Source organism: Nannobrachium achirus (assembly GCF_963921795.1).
Source record: "Nannobrachium achirus genome assembly, chromosome: 20".
Taxonomy (NCBI): Eukaryota; Metazoa; Chordata; class Actinopteri; order Myctophiformes; family Myctophidae; genus Nannobrachium; species Nannobrachium achirus.
The window spans coordinates 51,077,772-51,085,963 of NC_137827.1; positions in this window are offsets into that span (position 1 = coordinate 51,077,772).

The window sequence follows — 8,192 nt, forward strand, 5'->3', positions numbered from 1 at the left end:
GTACAGCTAGAGTTAATGATATGTTATTTGCACTCACTATCTCTGACCATCTGATGGGTGGCTCAGCTGTCAGCTGACAGTGGGGGACAACTGGGACTAGCCAGGCTGATCAAGCCTGACATGCAGTTACCCAAAGATTTATTTAGGGTTTATTCTTTTCAGCATTAATCTTAACTCTGTTGATTAACATGATGACACAATTATAACATAACCTGTTAGAACCATATACTAACATATAGGACTTCAATCTAGACAATAGTTAGTGGTTAAAAGTTAAACCGTCCCTTTGAGCTAGTCTCCCCAGGGGGGACCAACAGCCAAGGGGGGTGAAACACACCCACTGCAGGCGGGGATGGGCTGTAAAAGACCATGTATAAATAAGTGTGTTGAACTGTTGGGAGGAGAAGCTAGTGGGGAGAGGAGCCGTGTGTGCGAGTGGGGAGAGGAACCTGGGGTGGTGGAGAGATGGTGGGATGCTGTGGTGTGGATTTGGTGTTGTGGGACTGAGGGCCTGGAGCCTCAGAATGCTGTAAACTTCTCAACTCTGCCTGTCAATAAAGCTTTCTGGAACATCCATTGAAGCCTGCCTGGACTCAACTACTTTCCGAGGAAGACCCACAGAACGTCTCATACTTTGGTAGCTCATTGCCTCGTTGTGTACAACAGCAGCTCACAACAGACGACCAGTGCTCTGCTGAAGGAATAATCGATAGGATCACACACTAACCCTAACATGAGGTTTATCTTTCAGCTTCGGGCTAAAGCCGACGCATAGCGACAGCTACAGCAGGTCGTCATTGCAGCGTCGCTCGGCAGCTGCGGGGTGTTTCAACTGCATGTTAAGCTGCTACCAGTGCTTCAGAAGTTAAAGGGATTTAACTCAAATATTTGTTTCAAACCAAGGCTATAGTACCGGGTCACACAACACACCGTATGTCCTAGCAGTGTTTTCTATCCTTTCAGCTCGTGCTGGAGCTGCTGCATAGCTGCTACTACAGCAGGTCGCCATAGCAGCATGGCGCTGCAGCTGCTGAGGCTTTCTGCTAACATATTTATCATTACAGCTCCAGGCCGGAGCTGCGGCATGCCCCCTGCCACGGCATCAGGTTAGCATTGCAGCTTTATGCTAAAGCGGCTACATGTTCCACTAAATCGCGTTTTTCTTTATAGCTTCGGGCCACGGCTGCTACATGTTGCTGCTAACATCTTGTTTGTCCTTTCAGCTTCTTGCTGGAGCTGCTGCATAGCGGCTGCTACAGCATGTCATCATGGCAGCGTCGCGCTGCAGCGGCTGAGTGTTTTCTGCTAACATGTTTATCTTTATAGTTTCGTCCACTAATGTATAATTCCATGAGACCAGTCAGGAGTCGGTTAGCACTGGAGAGGGCCAACTGCAGCTTCCGCTACCTCTGCCGCTACCATGAGCTGCCAGCCTTAGGTCAGGATTAGTCACAGTAGTCTGACTCTAGTCTATTCCTTCCTTTCAAATATTTAAGGGCAAAATATTACCTCATGACCCTGGCTGTTCCTGTTGTTTTGGGTTGTAAAACCTCTGTAAGGGACTTAAAATGTTACATAATACATTTCTGTTGCTTAATGTACTTTGTGAAACTATCAGAGGATACTATCGGAGGATACTATAACGACCTTTAACAGGCTTCACCTGGACATGCATTAATTAATCCAGCGTGTGGACAGACACACATGACACCACGCAAAGTGAACTGATTTTTTTTTTCCAACAACAGAGAAACGGGAGGTGGTTTTCCTTTGAAACTGGATAAAATAAAGGGACATTTATAGGATGGCTTTTTCTGTCGCTTGCAACAGCTTTTGCAATGCTGTTGCTTAGTGTTAAATGAAAGTGAAAGTAAACTCCTTCTGCATGGACCGTATGGACTGGAGGCAGGAAAGCCTTGCGATGCTTTTTTTTTCCTTCTTCTTTGAGACTACATTGACACAGGATTATGGAATATATCCATACATTGCAAAGGTAATCAGCATCATCTGTATTCTGTTGTAGGCTGCCACTAAGTAGACTGGCTGCTATTTGCTAATGTTTAAATTAGTCCAGAGCATCATGCTGTGCACCGGAATTTATGTCAGTGACCGTCCGGTCACCGATGCGGCCGGTTTGATATCATACCGGCCGATTTTTGATTTTTGCATGCCATCATGTTTGGCGGGGCAGACAGGGCATTTAGGGGGGCATTGCCCCCCCTTGCCTATGCCTAGATCCGGCCCCGGTTTGTCATGAGAATATCTAACTGATTGAAGCTCTTATGTGGTATGGATACGCTGGTGTATCTTCAGATTCCCTGACTGACTGAAACTCTTGCCACATTGTTTACACTGGAAGGGTTTTTCTCCACTGTGGACATGCAGGTGCCTCTTCAGAGACATTAACAAACTGAAACACATGTCACACTGTTTACACACAAAGGGTTTTTCTCCACTGTGGACAAGCTGGTGCCTCTTCAGAGACATTAACACACTGAAACACCTGTCACACTGTTTGCACACAAAGGGTTTTTCTCCAGTATGAATACGCTGGTGATTCTTTAAAGAACCTAACACACTGAAACGCTCTTCACACTGTTCACACACAAAGGGTTTTTCTCCACTGTGGACACGCTGGTGTGTCTTCAGGTGACCTAACAGACTGAAACTCTTTTCACATTGTTTACACACAAAGGGTTTTTCTCCACTGTGGACACGCTGGTGAGTAATCAAAGAACATAACGCACTGAAACTCTTGTCACATTGTTTACAACAGAAGGGTTTTTCTCCACTGTGGACACGGTGGTGATTCTTCAGAGAACGTAACTCACTGAAACCCTTGTCACACTGTTTACACACAAAGGGTTTTTCTCCACTGTGGATACGCTGATGAGCCTTCAGGTTACTTAACACACTGAAACTCCTGTCACATTGTTTACAGTGGAAGGGTTTTTCTCCAGTGTGGACACGCTGGTGTGTCTTGAGGTTACCTAAAACACTGAAACCCTTGTCACACTGTTTACACACAAAGGGTTTTTCTCCACTGTGGACACGCTGGTGCCTGTTCAGAGAAGCGAACCGACTGAAACCCTTATCACATTGTTTACACACAAAGGGTTTTTCTCCACTGTGGATACGCTGGTGTATCTTCAGGTTACTCAACAGACTGAAACTCTTATCACACTGTTTACACTGGAAAGGTTTTTCTTTGGTGTGGATATGCTGGTGCTTCTTCAGAGTCGATACCCCAATGAAGCTTTTATCACATATGAGGTTTTCTTTCCTGTCCAAGTCATCAAATGTCTCCTTACTTCTCCTGGCTGAGTTGAAGTCCTCGCAAGATCTTGGTTGGTCTGTGTCTCCTTGTTTCTGGCTGCTTACACAGTTGGTGATTTGCTGACAGGAAGATGAGGGGAGCTGCCAATCGCTCATCATTTGACGGTAGAGGTTGTTGTGGCTCTTCTTCATGTCTTCATGGAGGAGGACCCGAGACGTGAAGGCGAATGGAAACTCAGGACTGGACACCTGTCTCTTGGAAGATTGGTTCATGCCCCGTTTCTGCTACTTGGACTGTGAATTGGAAGGCATTTCTTTGTCCTTTGCAGGCTGAAAGATTTGGCTTTGATATATTCACTCTCTCTCTCTTTCTCCCCCTCTAATTGTCTGTCTCCGTCCCTGACCCTCTGATTCTCACAGTAATCTCTGTCTGTAAATAACTCCTCTTGGTCGTACTCAGACTAAATGTGATGTTTAAAAACTGTGTCTTATCTTATTCAGGTTAACCAGAGCTGTGGTCTGACATCACACAACACAAACCGTTGACATCATTCCTAATAACACCGATTTGCACATCTGACAATTGAAGGTTATCCATCAGTGAATTAGTTGAATCAAGTTGATGACCTAACTTGGAAAACATGTTTGGAAGAAGAAAAAAAATCATACAGAGTGTGAAGTGAGCGGTACTATTTCTGAGTTAATTTCATTAAGCGTCCTGTGAAGCTTGGCCAATGTGACTAAGGGCGTACAAACAGACACCAGTCACCGTCCGGACAGAAACGGGACAAACATACATGCCAGATGTAGGAGATGGTAGCACCGCTCAAAATTGTTGAGCACATTAGAAAAATCACACCCAATGTGAAGTGAGCGGTGGTCGTGCTTGCATAACGTCTTCAGACTAGGATTTGAGTCTAGGATGTACAGGCTATGCTACACACACACGTTTTACTATGGCAAAACACTGAGAAAAAGGCTACAGACACACACAGCCACTCTATGGAGCGGTTTCACCGCTCAAAAATTAAATACAATAGAAAATTAAAAAAAATCACACCCAATGTGAAGTGAGCGGTGGTCGTGCTTGCATAACGTCTTCAGACTAGGATTTGAGTCTAGGATGTACAGGCTATGCTACACACACACATTTTGCTATGGCAAAACGCTAAGGAAAAAGGCTACAGTCTAGGATGTACAGGCTATGCTACAGACACACGTTTTGCTATGGCAAAACGCTGAGGAAAAAGGCTACAGTCACACGCACAGCCACACTCCCTCACACGCACAGCCACTCTATGGAGCGGTTTACCACCGCTTAAAAAAATATATATATTTTTTTTTAAGAAATCCAAAAAACAGGTATAGTACACCAACATGCTCCTTCAATCAGAGTTGCTGTCTGTTCAACAATGTGGTGCTCCCAACCGGAGCGGCTTGGAGTGTTTGGCTTTGAAAGAGGGTAGCCGATGACGTCATCCGTGCTGACATTTTGAGAATCCAAGTCCCATTCACATCCATTATGAGAAAGGAAAAGGTTTTTCAAATGCCTCCTCCTCATAGTCTGTGCAACGGTAGTGCTGGAAATGCTAACTACATCTCTCCCACACTATCGTATTGCTGTAAATAAGTCTTACTGTCAATTAATGTAGTCAAAACCTTTATAGCTTGCTGCATAGCTAAAATGAAATTTCAAACATATTAGAATCTTGGTTTTGCCTTCTTGTTGTCCTGAACCTTTTTCCTGTGAAGCAAATTGAACTGCACCCTTTTTCTAAATTGTGTTATATAAATGAAACTTGATTGATTGATTGAATATAATGATTATAGACAAGCAGATCTTTTGTTCAAACCTTCCAGGAGGTGAAGTAACAGAATGTGTAGCATTTGAAGTTTGTGGAAGAGTCATCTGGCTTGAGAGACTACCAAACAAAAAAAAATAGAGTTGTTATAGTTGAGCCGTCTGGATCATCGTCTTTCTTTCCGCTTAAGCATGGCCTGATTGGTAGGCGCCATCCGGTGGACAACTCTGTTGGTGAAGTATGGAGATGATGGTTTGTCATCAGATTATCTAACGGATTGAAGCTCTTATGTGGTGTGGACACGCTGGTGCCTCATCAGATTCCCTGACTGACTGAAACTCTTACCACATTGTTTACAATGGAAGGGTTTTTCTCCACTGTGGACATGCAGGTGCCTCTTCAGAGACATTAACAACCTGAATCTCTTGTCACAGTGTTTACACACAAAGGGTTTTTCTCCACTGTGGACAAGCTGGTGCCTCTTCAGAGACATTAACACACTGAAACACCTGTCACACTGTTTGCACACAAAGGGTTTTTCTCCAGTATGAATACGCTGGTGATTCTTTAAAGAACCTAACACACTGAAACGCTCTTCACACTGTTCACACACAAAGGGTTTTTCTCCACTGTGGACACGCTGGTGTGTCTTCAGGTGACCTAACAGACTGAAACTCTTTTCACATTGTTTACACACAAAGGGTTTTTCTCCACTGTGGACACGCTGGTGAGTAATCAAAGAACATAACGCACTGAAACTCTTGTCACATTGTTTACAACAGAAGGGTTTTTCTCCACTGTGGACACGGTGGTGATTCTTCAGAGAACGTAACTCACTGAAACCCTTGTCACACTGTTTACACACAAAGGGTTTTTCTCCACTGTGGATACGCTGATGTGCCTTCAGGTTACTTAACACACTGAAACTCCTGTCACATTGTTTACAGTGGAAGGGTTTTTCTCCAGTGTGGACACGCTGGTGTGTCTTGAGGTTACCTAAAACACTGAAACCCTTGTCACACTGTTTACACACAAAGGGTTTTTCTCCACTGTGGACACGCTGGTGCCTGTTCAGAGAAGCGAACAGACTGAAACCCTTATCACATTGTTTACACACAAAGGGTTTTTCTCCACTGTGGATACGCTGGTGTATCTTCAGGTTACTCAACAGACTGAAACTCTTATCACACTGTTTACACTGGAAAGGTTTTTCTTTGGTGTGGATATGCTGGTGCTTCTTCAGAGTCGATACCCCAATGAAGCTTTTATCACATATGAGGTTTTCTTTCCTGTCCAAGTCATCAAATGTCTCCTTACTTCTCCTGGCTGAGTTGAAGTCCTCGCAAGATCTTGGTTGGTCTGTGTCTCCTTGTTTCTGGCTGCTTACACAGTTGGTGATTTGCTGACAGGAAGATGAGGGGAGCTGCCAATCGCTCATCATTTGACGGTAGAGGTTGTTGTGGCTCTTCTTCATGTCTTCATGGAGGAGGACCCGAGACGTGAAGGCGAATGGAAACTCAGGACTGGACACCTGTCTCTTGGAAGATTGGTTCATGCCCCGTTTCTGCTACTTGGACTGTGAATTGGAAGGCATTTCTTTGTCCTTTGCAGGCTGAAAGATTTGGCTTTGATATATTCACTCTCTCTCTCTTTCTCCCCCTCTAATTGTCTGTCTCCGTCCCTGACCCTCTGATTCTCACAGTAATCTCTGTCTGTAAATAACTCCTCTTGATCATACTCAGACTAAATGTGATGTTTAAAAACTGTGTCGTATCTTATTCAGGTTAACCAGAGCTGTGGTCTGACATCACACAACACAAACCGTTGACATATAACACTAATAACACCGATTTGCACATCTGACAATTGAAGGTTATCCATCAGTGAATTAGTTGAATCAAGTTGATGACCTAACTTGGAAAACATGTTTGGAAGAAGAAAAAAAATCACACCGAGTGTGAAGTGAGCGGTACTATTTCTGAGTTAATTTCATTAAGCGTCCTGTGAAGCTTGGCCAATGTGACTAAGGGCGTACAAACAGACACCAGTCACCGTCCGGACAGAAACGGGACAAACATACATGCCAGATGTAGGAGATGGTAGCACCGCTCAAAATTGTTGAGCACATTAGAAAAATCACACCCAATGTGAAGTGAGCGGTGGTCGTGCTTGCATAACGTCTTCAGACTAGGATTTGAGTCTAGGATGTACAGGCTATGCTACACACACACGTTTTACTATGGCAAAACACTGAGAAAAAGGCTACAGACACACACACAGCCACTCTATGGAGCGGTTTACCACCGCTCAAAAATTAAATACAACAATAGAAAATAAATAAAAAATCACACCCAATGTGAAGTGAGCGGTGGTCGTACTTGCATAACGTCTTCAGACTAGGATTTGAGTCTAGGATGTACAGGCTATGCTACACACACATTTTGCTATGGCAAAACGCTAAAGAAAAAGGCTACAGTCTAGGATGTACAGGCTATGCTACAGACACACGTTTTGCTATGGCAAAACGCTGAGGAAAAAGGCTACAGTCACACGCACAGCCACACTCCCTCACACGCACAGCCACTCTATGGAGCGGTTTACCACCGCTTAAAAAAAAATCAAACCTCGGTTCGAAGTGAAGCGGTGAACTTATTCTATGTGTTCTAGAGATCTATACATCTATACAGTTATGGACTCTGTGATCTATTCATTCTTTATATATTCTGAATTCTACATTCTTTATATATTCTGAATGAATATATAAAGAATGGAGGGCCAAATTTTCATGTGAAGCTTGACCAATCCTCATCAGACCGGGAGGGACATTACACACATATTCTGGACGTACAGGACAGATAAAACCTGTTCATTCTGAACTGTAATGACCATATATGGACATTTTGCTTTTTGAAAAAGCCTATTCATTCTGGACTGATATTTTGCACGTACGGGACAGGAAAAACCTGTTCATTCTGGCCTGGAGTGACCATATATGGACATGAGGTGACATACATTGTGTTTTTGAAAAACCCTGTTAATTCTGGACTGAGATCACCATATATGGTAATTAAACGGACATTCTGTTTTTGAAAAAGCCTGTTCATTCTGGACTGA